An 18,798-nucleotide genomic window follows, 5' to 3' on the forward strand; every position below is an offset into this window, starting at 1 on the left:
GCTTTTTTCAGGTCTCTCCAAAGATGTTTGATCGGGTTTAAGTCCCAGCTCTGGCTGGACCACTCAAGGACATTCAGAGACTTGTTCCGAAGCCAATCCTGCATTGTCTTGACTGTGTGCTTAGGGTCGTTGTCCTGTTGGAAGGTGAACCTTCGCCCCAGTCTGAAGTCCTTAGCACTCTGGAGCAGGTTTTCATTAAGGATCTCTGTACTTGGCTCCATTCATCTTTGCCTTGATCCTGACTAGTCTCCCAGTTCCTGTCGCTGACAAACATCCCCACAGCATGATGCTGCCACCACCATGCTTCACCGTAGGGAAGGTGCGAGGTTTCCTCCAGACGTGAGTTCAATCTTGGTTTCATCAGACCAGAGAAACTTGTTTCTCATGGTCTTAGTCTCTGCAGGTGCTTTTTGTCAAACTCCAAGCGGGCTGTCATGTGCCTTTTACTGAGGAGTGACTTCTGTCTGGTCACTCTACCATAAAGGCCTGATTGGTGGAGTGCTGCAGAGATGGTTGTCCTTCTGGAAGGTTTTTGCTCTGACACGTGGGACCTTACATGGGACCTTATATAGACAGGTGTGTGCCTTCACAAATCATGTCCAATCAATTGAATTTACCACAGGTGGACTCCAATCATGTTGTAGAAACATCTCAAGGATGATCTATGGAAACAGGATGCACCTGAACTCAATTTTGAGTCTCATAGCAAAGGGTCTCAATACTTATGTAAATAAGGTATTTAAGATTTTTATTTTTAAATGTGGAAAAAGTCAAGGGGTCTGAATACTTTCCAAAGACACCGTAGGTGTAGTCAAATTACATTCTGTAAAGCCTGAATTAACATTAAAATATAGGTAACCCCATTGACAGAAAGGCAACACAAGCATTTAGCAAACATTTTATGTAGTAAAATATCAAAATACATTAAGCTGTAATTTATGTTGATTTCCATTAGGTTTAAAAAAAAAACAATGATCTATGTTTTGGTTTAAAAAAAGTATATATATTTTTAAATGGCTGGTCAAAAAGCCACTATTTAGGGAGAATGACCCATGCACCCTTTCTCCTTCACTACTTAACAGAGTTGAGTGGCTTGATGCCCTTACAATTTTTCAATCACCATCAAAGAATAACTTGGCCACTGAAATAGGCCTATATTGATGTGGCATCACTGCCACTATGTGGTCAAAATCTGTATTACACATGTTCATTAAATTGCATGTGGGTGTGTTTTGAAAGCAGAGCTCGTGAATTTCTGGATGTAGTATTCATGTCATTGTGTCAGCAATCTAAAATATGTAGAATGCTACTTGTTTCTTAATGGCTCCTGCGTCCAAAATATTTACCCTGGGCTTCAGCCTTATGTCTCCCTTGGTATTAATGGATGCCTCACTGTCGTTATCCCAAGCTATTCTATTACTAAGCCTGTGACCTTTTCCTGTCTCTTTGTTTTCATCTGACACTCACTAAATTGTTCTATGTTCACAGAAATAATAGATGCCAAAAAGGTCTATGAGGGAATTGAGACAACAGAGAGAGAGATAACAAAACAAAAACAAACATCTGATCAAAAATATGGTGCACTCGGGATGTTAAATGTAAACTTTGTATCCATAAATTGGGCCACAAACATACAGTACCTTGAGAAACACATCACTGTCAAAATATAAGCATAAATAACTTTGCTTATCCAACAACTATCCTGTCGTTGGTGATGACCAAAAACAATTTGTGTATTTGTCTCTCTATGCCTCTGAGAATAGAACATTCAGCAGTTGGACTGGAATTTACCTCTGATCCCCTGGTTAGGCTCTGACTGACAATACAAACAGCTGCACTGCTGAATGCGGTCAGTTCTTTTCAACTCCCGTAAGTCCTCTCAGATGAGGACACAGGAGGCAACGAGAGGAGATGATAAGGCAGACATGTGGCATGTCATTCCCACAGGAGTCAGGATGCATGCAGACGCTTCTGGTAGTTGAGCTCACACGCAACTTTGAAGAGGACATGACACTGAACATACCTTTAATGGCTATTTACTTAAATAATGACTGACAAAAGCTATTAAAAAAATCAAGTACCTACAATGAACTTGCAGGGGGACATGCTCTATTCTCTGGCTATTCTAAAACTGAAGTCTGGGCATGTTCGAGAGGATCCCTTTTGTGAAGTCGGTGCTGTTCAAAGTGTGTTGCATTATGGGAGAAAAAAAATCTGACTTGCACCGACATTTTGACTGCATGCACTTGGCAACGATCATGTGATCAAAGTTCATGAAGTTTTGACTGCAAGTTTCTGCAGTTGTACTTCAACAACTTCATCATGCAGCCATGGCCTGCATTGTGGGGAGGCACTATTTGTCAACCTATCATTAGTGTGCTTTTGTTTGACCCACACAAACAAATGTGGCCAAAGATGTGACTGAAACAGGAGCCTACTTTGCCGTAATTCTAAAGCTTCAGAGTATACAAATGAAAGTTACATTTGAGACCTCTCTCTAACCAATATTGTTCAAACGTTAGTTTTCAGTTCTTGAGTGTGTGATATGCAGGTATAGAAATGTTTATTTCAATGTTTTTACATCATTTATTTTATAAACACTAGCAGTTATGTTGACACTGCCATGTTGATCTGGGCCTTGCTTTTGGAAAACCACTAGTGTCTGACTTTCGACTGTTGCAGATGCATCTACCCCAACTTCACTCACCAACTTTCGTCTACAGTTGGCTTCATTAGGCTTACCGCTCGACATTCCCCTTCTTATCTCAATAACTATCTAGGGTGAAATTGTCATTGTTTGGATTCGATTAAGCTGGCCTGGGCGCCAGGATAGGCCTAGTTTTGCACCGGGTGAAAAGTGATTGCATAAATTTTGGAACCGGTCTGCTGCCCGAGCATTAGCCGGGTGCCCTGTTCTGTAATTCCCCGTTCTGGAAGTCGGCTCAAAACAAAAGTGACTTAGATTAAGCATGTGGAGTAATGAGTACACTGTAAAAAAGAAAGTGACAATAGAAATTACATAAAATTAAGAGCATTTTTTTTTTGTTAAACAGTGATTAACAACATGTTGCTGTAGATGAACTACAATAACTTACTGTTTATAATTAACAGCAATTTGCTGTATTTTTACAGTACCTGTACACCTTTATAATTGCAATATATTATTGTGCTTTCTATTTTACAGTAATTACTTGTATCTATGACATTTACAGGATTTACTTGGCAACTCGAATTGCCGTTAAATTACTGTGAATTGCCGTTAAATTACTATTTTCCTACAGTTCTATTGTATGTGATTTTAAAGTAACATGACATTTACAGATAAAATATGCCAATAGTACTGTAAACTTCTAAAACATTTGCATTACCAAAACAAGTAAACACAATACAAATAATATCTTCTTAAGCATGGTTTAATGTTAACAAACCAAAAAAGTGACAAACACTTTCAATAAGCTCCCATAGTACAACTTCACCATTGCTAGGTGGGAAATGGCAATAAACCGTAGCCAAATGTGCTGCATCATAAATGCCTCAACGACAAACCTACACCTTTCCCCCAGCACCTATCAAAAAGTGTACATTTTCAAATGATTCATTAGGACAAAATACAATTGTTCATCTTAACAGTATTGGTATGATATTCTAGCTTGTATGTGACATTAAAAAAATATTGATAGTTTGTCACAAGGCTATTCTGCATTCAGATGCAAAGCCATTTTGTTCAACAAAAAGATTTCAAGTGTATCAATTAAAAAATATATATCAATGTCCTGAATAAGGTGCATGTTTACAACTGTTCCACCATAGAAAGTGATATAATTACAGATAAGAAAAGCACTGGTATACTGTACATATCTTAGCTTTTGAAATAAAAATATATTTTCACACACAGGTAACTCAAAAATCACATTGCCTCGCTTTGAGCAGCAAAAAAAAAATGTAATCTTGTTTCCTGCTAAGAGGGGTAGTAGGCCTGCTCTCTGCCTGGCCTTATCTTAGGTTTGTCATTACCTTCACTCCCAGGTTAAACACAGAGTATGTCTTTTTGGGAAGGGTAATTAGACTTTAGAATTGTGAGATTAAGGTCAGAAAAGATCAATGGATATGTTGTCCTATTCCCAGATTTCTAATTTGGCCCTTCCCAAAACTACATTTAATAAGGGTTGCCTACTCAAGTTTTGAGTAAATGCCAGACATTTCCAAACATCCAAAGTAGCATTAACTTCCTCAACAATGTGTCAATTTCAGTGCATACTGGATAATTGTTAAACACAAAAAAAGAGCCAACCCCAGTGACAAACCAAACTTACTTGAGCAGATCACAATTGACTAAAATAAATTAAATGTATGGCCAATAGGAACTAGCCTATAGCTTTTCTAAGTCCATTATCTTCCTGGGCAGAGTACAGACATGTACATTCATTGTGTGGCTCTTCTTCTCCACTACCTTTCCGCTTTCTTGCTGACGACCTCTGCCGTGGCGGTCTTCGAGCCAGTGGATGCATTGATTCCAGCAAAACATCTGTGAAAACAAGAGCACACACATTACTGAAAGATGATTATGTCCCCTGATGTCTTAAATAGTGTCTGAAGTGTGCTGCATTACCTCTGTACATTGTCCCCAGCTCAAATAATGACTTCGCTATGTGTTTACGCTCTGACAAAGGAGCCTTTCAAACTTATCAACATATATTGATTCAATTAACCTATCAAACCAAGCTGTGACACAAAATGCCTCCGTTTAAAGCCCCCGACCACAAAGGAATTCTCCCAAGGAAGAATTGTTTACCTTTGGATGAACTTTAGGGTGCGTGAAGCCTGCTCTTGGTATTGCAGATTGAAGGTATAGAATGAGGCAAAAAAAAAAAGCTGGCAGCAGTCGTTATGTCCCCTGAAATCAGATCACTTACATGTTTCACAATTACTTCTGTGAAACTTTGCGATTGTAAGGCCCTGTCTAAAAACAATGACTCACACAGAAAGTCTTATTGGATACACTACCTTGAACAATCAGTCTTAGTGACTCACTCCTCAGCTCGGCTACCTTAGGTGCTGGGCTAGCGTTGATGGCACTGCGCTGTTAGTCAAATGTTGCTTGCATGAGCTGCGAGAGTTGTCCTCTGTCACCTCCTGTAGGCCCTTCTTTGGAATAAAACTGCTTCGTTTTCTCATGCTTTGCCGCCAAAGGTTCTTCCGTTTCTTCAGTGGGAAAGTCAGGTTGCCATCTTACACAGCCGTATTCGTCAGTTGGACTGACTTGCACTGACTATAGTCAATGAGCCTGAGTGTTTTTCTCTTTCTTAGTCGTACCAGAGGATTATCACCATTCTTATGCTCAACGCGTCTTTTCATCTGGTTTAACAGGGATCCATTGCCACTCCCAATTGTAGAGCCATCTTTCATTGTATCAGCAAAGATTTTCGGCAACTGTTGTACCATCCTCTTGGCTATTGTACGGCAATCTGCTCTGGTTGGATTAGGTTCAACAACTCTCATTGCACCTACTGTAATTCTCACCATCTCTCTTCGTTCTCCAGGGGTTGGCAGTGTGCCTCTGGCGATGGCTGATGCACATTTTGCCCCAAGGGACAGTGAAGTTCTCCGGGCCAGATGTCCAGGTCTACAGTACTGGTTGTATTCATTGTTGACCAGGTTGTGCTGGAGGTGGAGGATGACTGAAGGGGAAGGGCTTAATGGCTGAACTATTGATATTTCCTTGATGGCACCAGCTGTGTCACTCCTTGTTTGTCCTTGGAAGTAAAATAGTTGCTCAACTAAAGTAATACAATTTAAAATAATACAATTCCAAACATTTCCTTTCAACAGTACAGTACTTTGTAAATCTTTAGCAAAATGTAATACCTTCAAATCTCCATGCATTTAGCAGCTTCTGGCATTGTATTGGTCTGATTTGGTCCCGTACAGTAGGTCTTGAAGTTGAAGGTCTGGCTTTCCCTCTACTCCCACCTCTGATTCAGAGGGTTGGGTTAAATGTGGAAGACACATTTCTGTTGAATACATTCAATTGGACAACTGACTAGGTATCCTCCTTTCTCTTGTCCTGGAGGGGTGAAAGTAGTCTCCTCAAGCAAATCTGGTAGCACTGACAATACTGCTTCTCCTATCTCCTCTACTAGCGCTGTCATGGCTCTACAGCAAAGGGAAAGAATGATGAAGGATCGTCATTGATTTGCCACATACCTTGTACTCTACTAAGGAGTAATAATCAAGAAGGTCTTCATGCTTAATGCAGATCAAGTTTGAGTCCTGGGCTACTCCTGTTAGGCAGTGAATACCTACATCAACTATCTGCACAGCCTGCTGCCTCTCTAAAACAGAATAAAGAGTAGCAATGGACCAGGATCAACTTCATCTCACCCATTTGCAATCCATCCTCATCTTTCCCCATCACAACATACATTATCTTCCTGTACATTGTGCCTTTGACAGTGATATCATTTGAAACAGCTGTGTTGTCAGATTTGAAGTGAAATACAGCGACTGAATCGTCAATCTTCTTGTTGTAATCACTGGCATAAAAGTCGGTTCAGTTTTCTACCTGAAATAAACTGCCAGCACTTAAATAGACTTGGAACAGTTGGTGTCTCTCTGCTAGAGTCCCACATGCATTCTTAAGGTTGTGCAATTTCCGTGCACACTGCTTGAAGTAAGTATGCATAATTTCGAACCTCAACATCCAGAGTAGAATTTGTGGCCGAACCTAACAATAAGTGTGGTAATGGCAGAGATAATGGTGCTTTGGCTTGAGGGGTTTGTCTGGATAACAGCATCTGCTAAATTATTTAAATGTATTGGTTCTGGTGGACCATGGTGGATCGGACCCAACCAAATTTTAGGAGAGCGATCAACAAACCGACTCTCATTTAGTCATTTAGCAAACGCTCTTATCCAGAACAATTTACAGTTAGTGCATCCATTAAGGTGAGGCAACCACATATCACAGTCTTAGTAGGTCATAAAAAGCATTTAAAGATACATGTATTTTAGCACTCAGCAGTAATGAAGAGTGTTCCGCCAAAAACGCACTCTTTCTGATGTGTATCTCGGCTAATTGTCACGTAGAGATTAAAATTGAAGCCCCGTGATAAAACTTCAAAGGTAAAATAAAGGTAGCAAATATGTGGCAAGCTGTGTGTCTGTTTCCACTATGCAGGCAAATGTCCAGCATAGTAATGTTGGCCATCATGTATGCACCAACTGTACTAACAGCTGGTATCTGCATTTTAAATAGTCATTTCTTTGTGAAATAACTTGGGTAAAGATAGTTTATTGCAAAATACACTGATACCTTCAAGTTCGATTATTTGAATTGTGAAAAATGTCCATAGTCAATATTATTCAACCCTAATGTGATATATTTTATTGAAATGTAGAAATGTATTCTGAATAGTTGTCCACCTTTTGATACCAGCATTATAAACCAGCAGGCATACAGTATGTGATCAAGACAGTCTATGATGGCTGGCAACGAGCACTCTGCTGGCAGGCTGCCCCCCAAAGTGATAGCGTAGTGCTGCCAGAAAGAACATCCTTTCCATCTGTCCTGCATCCTCCGCAACAAGTAGGCCGTATGATTTTGCTTGCTCTGGACTTCAGGGAAGTGACATGACATATCCCTAGTTGATGATATTGGCTGCTAACATGACTGACTTTCAGCTCCAAATGCTGCTGTAAAACACATTGTATTTCTGTAGCCTATCTTGCTTTTTGAAAATGCATCATTGTTTATGGCTGTAATGATAGGCTATATTTGCGCAGCAATTGTGCAAGCATGTTCACATGTGCAGGGGGGGGGGGGGGGGGGGTTGCAAGTTTTGTACCTCTGGATTGTGGCAACAAATGGGCTTGGGTTGTATATGGGAATGATAGGCTACAGTATTTATTATAATTATTCTATTTTGACTGGAATTGTTTTGGTTGTTGTTAACAAGTGCAGCAATATTTTTTCAAAAATGATTCAATCATCAGATTGTGCCACTTTCCCTTCTTCTTGCAATAATTGCTCAAAGAGTAACCAAAGACTGTGGTTGCGGGAACTTTGCCCCAAAAGGTCTGTGCATGGCCCAGGTCGGGAAGCACAGTGAGCATGATTGGCTAATGAAGAGTTCATGGCTGGTGTTCGAAGCAGGTAACACTGAGGTGTGTTAATTTAAAGTTATTGCTCCCTTAGCTCTGCTATCATTGGACGAGTGAGAGTCAAGATTGTATTTCCTATGTTGCATTTCAGAGAGGAATGGGAATGTCCCAAATCACATTGCTATAAATAATGTGGAGTCATAATAACAAGATCATAGCAACACTTTAACGCAAGTGTATGTGTTGGATCAGCTAGGTGTTTCAATCAGTCAATGTAACCTTTGCAAAACAAATAGTTGAATGAGTGATAATGAGGATTTATACCAGCACTGCCACATGCACATTCAGCTGTGAACGCGGCCATCCCTGCCGTTCCCCTTGGCTTGAGACAGATGGAGATATAGAAAGGTGGATGGGCCAAAATGAGACTTACAGTGCCTTGCGAAAGTATTCGGCCCCCTTGAACTTTGCGACCCTTTGCCACATTTCAGGCTTCAAACATAAAGATATAAAAATGTATTTTTTTGTGAAGAATCAACAACAAGTGGGACACAATCATGAAGTCAGTGCGAGAACGTGATCATTGCACCCAAGATTGAGCTACAACTGGCTAGACAGTTGGTCCTTCCTGCCTGATGTTACTGCTGTTCCTAAAACCATTGACATACATTAGCCTACTGTAACCACACAGAGAGTGTGTGTGTGTGTGTTAAAGGTTGGGCGATTGTGTACAAGCCTACATCGCCCGATTGCGCCCCATATCGATAGTCGATCACTATTGGGGGGGGGGGGGGGGGGTCTTTCTCATGGTTACCCATGTATTTCCATGGAAATATAACATTTATTTGGAAAGTAATAAATATATAGATATTTTTAAAAGCATTCATGATTATACTATTACTCTTGTTAAAAATATGAAATGGTATTACATTTGGTGAAGAGCACATTATGACTTATTTAGGACTGGAAACTTGACTTGATACTTGACGATCTTGACTTGAGAGTTGACACTGACTTGCCTGTCTTGACTTGGGACTTGACGTGGGACTTGAGTGCTAAGACTTGAGACTTACTTGTGACTTGTAAAACAATGACTTGGTCCCACCTCTGCTTTATACACTGAGCGAGACACCAATGCTCCTTAACCGGCCCACAAGAATGGAATGGTCTAAAAATAGCAGCACAACATTGCTTAGAATCAAGGGCAATGGTGACATCATTGAGGACCTTGCAGTGACATATCCATAACCTGAGTGGAAACCAGATTGCATACCAGAGAGAATACTATAGACATTAAGAAAGCCAGTCAGTTGATTATTGACAAGTTTTTCTAACACTTTTGATAAACAGGAGAAAATAGAAATTGTCCTATAACAGTTAGGATCAGCTTGGTCCCCCCCCCCTTTAGATAAAGGATACACCATGGCTGCCTTGCAAGCAATGGGAACCTCCCCAGAGAGGAGAGACAGGTTTGAAAGGTCAGAGATAGGCAATGATAGGGGCAGCAACTTTAAAGAAGAAAGGGTCTGAACCATCTGACCCAGATGTTTTTTGGGGGTCAAGTTTAAGGAGCTCCTTTAGAACCTCAGATTCAGTGACTGCCTGCCTTTGTAGCGGGGCAGAGGAAAATGAGGGAGGAGCATCGCGGCTGGTCGTATTAGAAGGGGTTGGGTATGAGGAAATGTTGGAAAGGCAATGAGGAATGGCTGAGTCAAATAGGAATCCTGACTTAATGAAGTGGTGATTAAACAGCTCAGCCATGTGCTCCTTGTCAGTAACAACTACATCATCAACATTAAGGGACATGGGCAGCTGTGAGGATGAGGGTTTATTCTCCTGGTCTTTAACCAATTTCCAGAACTTCTTGGGGTTAGACCCACAGAGAGAGAACTGCTCCTTGAAATAACTAACTTTGGCCTTCCGGATAGTCTGAGTGCACTTATTTCTCATTTGCCTGAACGAGAGCCAGTCAGCCTGAGTATGCGTGTGCCGAGCCTTTCTTCAAATGGAATTCTTGAGGCGGAGTAACTCTGCAAGATCACGGATGAACCAGGGGGTGAACCTGTTTCTAATTCAAATTTTCTTTATGGGGGCGTGTTTGTGAACAATACCACTGAAAATATAAAAACAATAAGGTCCAAGCATCTTCGACAGAGCTGATTCTATACCAATTTACAGAGGCCAGATCATGAATGAAGTCTTGCTCATTAAAGTTTTTTAGAAAGCGCCTATGACAAATCAGGACAGGTCGTTTCACTGAGTAGCCATTACGAACACAGGCTGTAAAACAGTGATCATAAGGTCATTACAGAAAACACCAGACTTATACCTATCAGGATTATTTGTGAGGATAACATCAGGGAGAGTAGCCTTTTCTGGGTGTTTGGAGTCATACCTTGTGGGATTGGTAATAATCTGAGAAAGATTTAGGGAGTCCCATTGCTTTAGGACTTGGTCAGGTGGTTTAAGCATGTCCCAGTTTAGGTCACCTAGCAGGACAAATTCAGACTTAGTGTAAGGGGCCAGGAGAGAGTTTAAGGCGGGTAGGGTACAGGCCGGTTATAACCAGAAAGGTTAACATCAGTGTTCAAAACAATCTTCCTTAAAACTTGTTAAGGATAGTGAACTGCATCCTACTCTGTCCTAGATTGCTAATATATGCATATTAGTATTACTATTGGATAGAAAACACTCTGAAGTTTCTAAAACTGTTTGAATTATGTATGTGAGTATAACAGAACTCATAGGGCAGGCAATCTTCCAAACAAGAAGTGAAATTCTGAATGTGGGTCAACTTTGACGTCCTCGCCCCTTCCTTTCCCAACAAGATATGGATTGGGTAGCACTTCCTACGCCTTCCACTAGATGTCCTTATTCAGTAGAATGTGGAATGGAGCATTTGGTGTGAACTTTGACCGAATGGGAGGGGAAATAGTCACTGTCCCGACAGAATGTAATTTCCTTGTGGCGCCACCGTCGTTCCATTTGGCTGCAGCTGAAAATGTATGATCAGGTTGGGAACGTTATTGGATATATATGAAAATAACATCCTGAAGATTGATTCTCTACTTAGTTTGACCAGTTTATTCGACCTGGAATATATATTTTTGAAGTTTTCGTGTGAGTTGTCCTGGACCGGCGTCAGCTTTTGGGCACGTGAGCTGAAAGTGGTAGCAAATGCAGCTAATTGGACACTAGTATTGGACATTATGGAACAAAACAACGATTTATTGTGGAACTAGGACTCCTTGCACTGCATTCTGATGAAAGATCATCAAAGGTAAGGGAATATTTATGATGTAATTTCGTATTTCTGTTGACTCCAACATGGCGGAGAAATACTTTTACGTCTGAGCGCTGTCTCAGATTATTGCATGGTAGGCTTTTTCCGTAACGTTTAAAAAAAATCTGACACAGCGGTTGCATTAAGAACCCGTGTATCTTTAATTATATGTAGAACATGTATCTTTAGTCAAAGTTTATGATGAGTATTTATGTTATCTGGTGTAGCTTTCTATAATTCCTCCGGATATTTTGGAGGCATTTCTGAACATGGCGTCAATGTAAACCGAGATTTGTGGATATAAATATGCATATTATCGAACAAAACATAAATGTATTGTGTAACATGTCATATGAGTGTCATCTGATGAAGATTTTCAAAAGGTTAGTGATTCATTTGATCTCTAATCCTGCTTTTGTGACTCTATCTTTGGCTAGAAAAAATGGCTGCGTTTTTCCTTTGATTTGGTGGTGGGCTAACATAAATATATGTTGTGTTTTCGTGGTAAAACATTTAAAAAATCGGACATGATGGGTAGATGAACAAGATGTTTATCTTTCATTTGAGGTATTGGACTTGTTAATGTGTGAAAGTTGAATTCCCTGCGCCACCTTCAAAAGCCTCTGGGTTTGGGTGTGGTATTAGTATCTTTAGGATGCCCAAATCCAGTTGAATGACTCTCTCCACTCCAATGATGATCTGGAAGAGAACATTGCCATTGTAGAGACATAACAATCTAATGCAGGCAAAGGTTGAGGAGCTATGAAGCTGTCTTGAACAGATTGAAAGAGGCCGCAAGCTGGCTGAGCAAGAGCTACTGGATGTCAATGGAGGGTGCACCTGCTGCAAGCTTTGGTAATGTAGAACTACTGAATATGGATTTTCTACTTTAGCTATAGCTGAACATTGTAAAAAAAAATATATATATAATTAGACATCTCTTCACCACAGCTCCCATCTTGGTTCATCCAGATCCTTCCCGTCAGTTCGTGGTGGAGGCCCGATGCTTCTGATGTCGGAGTGGGGGCGGTCCTGTCCCAGCACTCTGCCCTGGATCTCAAGCTACATCCCTGCTTCTTCTTCTCCCACCGCCTCAATGCCACGGAAAAGAACTACGATGTGGGCAATTGTGAGCTTCTTGTGGTGAAGATGGCGTTGGAGGAATGGAGACAGTAGCTGGAGGGGGTGGAACACCCATTCATCGTGTGGACCGACCATAAGAACCTGGAGTATCTCCGCACCACCAAGCGCTTCAACTCCAGGCAAGCCAGAGAGGGCCCTGCTGTTCACACAGTTCAACTTCTCCCTCTCGTACCGGCCAGGATCCAAGAATGTCAAGCCAGATGCACTGTCCCGCCACTAAAGCCCCGTGGTTACCACCCCGGAGCCCGAGACCATCATTTCCACCTCGTGCCTGGTGACGACACTCAACTGGGTTATAGGGAAACAGATCCGGGAGGCGCAGCGCTCCCAGCCGAACCCTGGGGAGAGCCCTGATAATCGGATGTTTGTGCCTGACGCTGTCCACTCTGCGGACCTGGAGTGGGCCCATTCCTCCAGGCTTGCCTGCCACCCGGGCTCCCGTCGGACCCTGGCCTTCGTGCAACGCGCTTTTGGTGGCCTACGATGGTTTCCAGATGTCGTCACGTTTGTCTCCCCCTGCAAGGTCTGTGCTCAGAATAAAACTCCTTGGCAAGCTCCTGCTGGTCTTCTGCAACCACTGCCTGTCCCTCACCATCCCTGGTCCCACATATCCCTGGAGTTCATCACGGGTCTGCCCCTATCTGAGGGCAGCACTGCCATCCTGACTGTGGTCGAACGGTTTTACAAGGCCGCTCACTTCATTCCTCTCCCCAAACTACCAGCGGACAAGGAGACGGCCCAGCTCATGGGGCAGCACGTCTTTCGGATCCATGGACTGCCCGTGGACATGGTCTCAGACCAGGGGCCTCAGTTCTTCTCCCGGTTCTGGAAGGCGCTCTGCTTCTCATTGGGTCATCGGCCAGCGTGTGCTCTGGATTCCACCCCCAGTCCAAAGGCCAGTCGAAAAGGGACACACAGGATTTTGAGACTACTCTGCGCTGCCTGGTCTCTGCCAACCCCACCTCCTGGAGCCACCAGCTGGTGTGGGTTGAGTATGCCCGCAACATCCTTCCCTGCTCTGCCACAGGCCTATCTCCATTTGAGTGTTCCCTGGGGTATCAGAGCCCGCTCTTCCCAGAACAGGAAGAAGAGGTCGGCGTACCTTCTGCCCAGATGTTCATCCGCCGCTGTCGTCGTACCTGGAGGTCAGCCCTCCTCAAGACCACCTCCAGGTATCGATGACAAGCGGATCGACATTGGACCCCGGCCCCCTGTATCGTCTCGGGCAGAAGGTATGCCCATCCACCAAAGATCTGCCCCTCCGGATGGATTCCCGCAAACACTCCCCCTGGTTTATTGGCCCATTTCCCATCTCCAAGATTATTAGCCCCTCTGCTGTTCGTCTTCTGTTGCCCTGTACCCTTCGTATACACCCCGCCTTTCATGTGTCCAGAGTCAAAGCTATGTCTCACAGCCCTTTGTCTACTGTTTCCATACGCACCCACGTGTTGAATGCTTGCTGACATTTGTAAGAAATTTTTTGAAGACATTAATAATAATTTCCCCCGTGTATTTATACCTGTGTTCTCTGTTTGTCTGTTGCCAGTTTGTCTTGTTTGTCAAGTCAACCAGCGTTTTTGTTCTCAGCTCCTGCTTTTCCCAGTTTCTCTTTTTTTTGCTCTTCTGGTTTTGACGCTTGCCTGTCCTGACCATGAGACTGCCTGCCAACCTGTATCTTTGCCCCACCTCTGGATTGTTTGACCTCTGCCTACCCTGACCCTGAGTCTGCCTGCCATCCGGTACCATTGCCCCACCTCTGGTTTACTGACCCCTGCCTGCCTTGACCTGTCTATTGCCTGCCCATGTTGGAATATTAAACCATTGTAAAATTTGACGTGTCTTCATCTGGGTCTTACCGTGATTTCTGATAAAGGTAGGACATTACCTAGTTAATTAGCCAACTCTTACTATAGTCACTTATCTATATCCTTGACTATGTCAGAGAGTTGGAGGGTGATGAGGCTATCTGAGATCCTGAGGTCAAGCATCCTTTTTGACGTTGGCATTGGGATAAGGTTTGAGTTAGCAGGGTACCCGAGAGAGGCCAAGCAGGGGTGGACAGACAGAAAAGCCATGGGGTGTGGGGTGGGCAGGAGGGTTGGGTGAGTGGGCTTAAGTGTTTCAAATGTGAGGTGATGATAGCTAAAATAGAGAGAGAGATAAAACAACTCTATTGTTCTCAAAATAGAGCATTAAGCTCAAGAGTCAGGGTGTCAAATTCATGCAATAAACCACCTCAGATAGTTAGGCTTCTCACAATACCATGCAGCATAATTACACTAGCAGCTGGTCTGTCACAATAAATCCCTATGCCACTCCGCAACAACAATACTTCTCGACTGTGGCTGTGTTTGATACAATGTTTTTGGAAAAGTGCCATTAAAACAATGTTTGAGTCTTCATGATCTAAAAAATAAGTTGTCAAAGTTTATATAAATTGGAAATTACAGATCTGATCATCTAGTCCACACTCTTACAGTTTAATATTTAAGAAATAGTATAGCTGTTGACAAACATTGTGTCTGTATCATGATAATAGAACAACTAGGTATATTAACTCCCTCTGCACCCACAGATATCCTCATGCTGATAGCAAGGTTGACATCCTCTAATAGGAGTATTAAATTAAAAAATCAGATTCATTTTGTGTAATTTGCCACTCTGCATTTCATTTTGTCCATATTGATTTTGACATCATAGTCTCTCATAAAATACCATAGTAAAAATACTAAGTAGTCAGTGCCTGTTGGTGTCTGCAGAGACTCTGTCCTGGTGCGGTTTGCTGTCCCTCGCCAAGGTTCTGTCACTTCTGTCAACACAGTGTTCTGGCCATCAGAAACCCCCATTGGAGAAACAGGAATCCATCAGCAGTGAACATGCTGACACCTTGTACAGTAGCTGTGGGGAGAAAATATCTGTTGAGGATTAGTGTACAGAGATGTATTTGATAAGTGATTAGGAAAAATAAAATGTGGCATGACATGATTGATTGACATTTAAACGACTAAACAATCTAACATGTTTTTTTCCCCACTATGGTTGCTATTGTTGCTATTCTTAAATAACATGCTTGATAAAGGTACATTTTCACACCTATTTGTGGTGACTTGTAGCTCCCTGCTATTAAAATATATGATAACTATTTGCCCTTAGGAAGTGTTTACAGATTCATTGCATTGCATTCATTGTTTGAGTTTGAGGGCAATTACAAGGCAGTCCTATAAAATACTTGCCTGGCTACCCACACTCCTTGCTCTGGCCAAACACTACGCCACGCCCACGGACGTTAGTTTCTTCTCTGCAATGAGTTTGGATCTAGGTACCTCCCCAACCCGTCTCCCAATGTGAACACATTCGGGCTGTCTGATTGGTTCAGAAACCGATGGGTTTAGCCAGAGCTAGAACACATGTGGGTTTGAAAATTTGTCATGGGCTTTGATTTATTACAGACAATCCAATCGCTGATTACTTTGTTTTGTACAATGCCCCTTGTGCCTATCGTCACCACAAACAACTTCAATGATGGCAGTCTCAGACTGAAGTATGTAGAGAATGACAGCAAGTATGGGTAACTCCATACTTGGAGTGGGTCTGAAAGTGGGCGTTGCAAAAGAAGTGGGTGGATCAACAGCGATGTGTGTAACATCAGTAGGTGGATTAACAGCGATGGGTATTTACAATTAACATGGCAGATTACGGGAATGAGGTTAAGGTTAGGAAAAGAGTTAGGGTTAGGCTTAGCTAAAATGCTAGTTGCAGTTGTCAACAATCGACTCGTCGTGTAGCCCAATCAGCCACGCAAAACTGTCTTGACTGCCCAATTAGCAGATTTGCTTTCCATACACCCACTTCTCTTGATCCTCCCACTTCTGTTGACACACCCACTTTCAGACACACTCCATGTATGCAGTTATCCATGACTCAATGACAAAGCAGAGCCGTCAGGCTAATAAAATACATGGTGTTGTTAACCTGCCAATTGTTCATATAAGGTTAAAATGTCAAGAGGTGTGTGGACTGCTGTGAATAGGGCTCAAACAGCACTCAGGAACAGAATGTTACAAGTGATAGGCACAATTAAGGGGTTGGACAAGTGGAATATTTAAAACCTTTGAGTGTATGAACGTACATACATGTGTGTAGGAGGTAGGTATGGTGATGGTGCACGTAACAAGTCTACTACTGTATGTCACTCACTTTAATTAATTAAAATAACTAAAATGCCCCATTTGCATCTAGCTGTCTTATATCTTCTCATGTTAATTTAATCTGGGCTGGCTTGACTTTGGGCAGAGTGATATAGGGAGGTCAATTTTATCTTCACAGGGTCTTTAGCAGTGGCATGGCATTTCTCACTTCAATTTGCCACCCTAACGCCAGCTGTCATTTGCAGGCCTGGGGAAGCTATCAGAAGATAAATCATCTTAAAACTTGTTACCAGCACTTGACTCATCTTTAACCTCTTGACCTTTTGAAAGGCTGTGACGATTAGTGGAAGTTACTAACATTCTATTTTACTTTAAGTAGTTACATTTCATTGCTTTTCCTCACTTTGGGAGTACTTTGTTATTTGTATTTCTTCGACACATCAAATGTGATGGACATAATTCCCGGGATGTAAGAAAACCAGCCATGACCCTGACCCGTACACAGATCAGCGTTGACTCCACACCATAAATGTAACATAACATATTGATGGGTTACAAGATACAACTGTCACTCTCTCTTTATGTGAAAGAAACCTTTGTTGGGTATGGTCATCTGCTACAGTTGATCCTACACGTAGGCAATGGCTGGACACTGAAAGCTTAAAACCCACCATGACTCACAAGCTGTCCTCCTCAATCAGTGAGAGGCACTCTGCAGGAATTTGACAGGGTTATCTTTGTCCTCAGACACAATGCCATGTCAACAAGACTGCAGTTAAGGGAGAGAGTTTTAGCTGGCTGTTGGTAGGTGATAATGGAGAACCTATGGAAGCCCATTCCAGTCAACATTTTGTTTTTACTATCTAAAATGTTAGATTTTTATTCCAATATTTGTCACTTACATATATGAAAATGTTAAGGTCGTATCAACATAAACATCAACAAGGCCAATGACCTTGGCGTCGTATTGATCCGCAGTTACTGCCTCTGTCTCCATTATCTATTGTTATTATTATCTTTCAGCTAAATCTAAAGCTTGTCACCTGTGACAGACCTCCGTCCGTGTTTCATGACACTTGCCGCCTGGTTAATCTCGCTGCCTAAATGTTCTTTATTTAGACCGGCCCATTGGCTATTTTATATTGCTGCTTATGCTTCCACAAAGTCTATGCCTATGATAACAAAACACAATATGTTACCAATGTCGAACATGAACTCCTCTTAAGCCCTCTGGGAAATTGAAGACCCTGTCATGACATCTTTTTCTTAAATATCCCTTTGTGAAATCCAATATCTTCTTTTGTGTTTTCAGAAAAATACCAGTAGTCAAATAATTATCCTTATGCCACGGTAAGACATCTGAGACATGTGGATAATCTGAATTATCCTCTTGAAACATTTGCTCTAGTTCTTTAATGCAGGGGAGACTGGGGGAAATTGTAACAGTTTTTGTATTTTACTCTATTGCTCAGAGACCATTTGAACTATACTTACATATGTCTCCTAATCGTTCATACCACTTATATGTCTGTACATAAGATGGTCGAATCACAATATTGATTTTAATCCGAAAAGTCCAGACCGGGGTCAAATGGAACACCTAAAGAATAAACTAAATAAATTCACTTCACTTCAAAACCATTCATGAATATGAATTATCATATTATCATAGAAGTATGGAATGATTTTGCAAGAAATATGCACATTTCTATGTACTGTACACAATAAATAATTACAGTATAACCCATTTGTGTGCTGGCAATTCGGTTCCTCTCGAAACATCTGAATAATCTCACGATGCCGATATTATATCTGTTTACAACTTCTTTGACTCTCTACAGGACCCCAAGGATATTTAAAGATAGTATTTCAATAATTAACGTATAATTCATACATTCTTTAAGTTAAAATCCCTTGTTTTCATAATTTGGCTGCTTGGCTCAGGGACATTTTACTGTGTCACAATTGCCCCCAACCAAGCAGCCATGTGACTAACAAGTGACAACAGTAGTGACACGTCATTCATGTCAATGTTTAATGATGATAATTATGCTCGTTTGAATTATTGGACATTGTTGCGCAGGGCAGTATAGGAAAAATACAGCCGGTGGAAAAAACTACTTT

This window comes from Oncorhynchus kisutch, linkage group LG27 (genome assembly GCF_002021735.2).
Source record: "Oncorhynchus kisutch isolate 150728-3 linkage group LG27, Okis_V2, whole genome shotgun sequence".
In the NCBI taxonomy this organism is placed as follows: domain Eukaryota; kingdom Metazoa; phylum Chordata; class Actinopteri; order Salmoniformes; family Salmonidae; genus Oncorhynchus; species Oncorhynchus kisutch.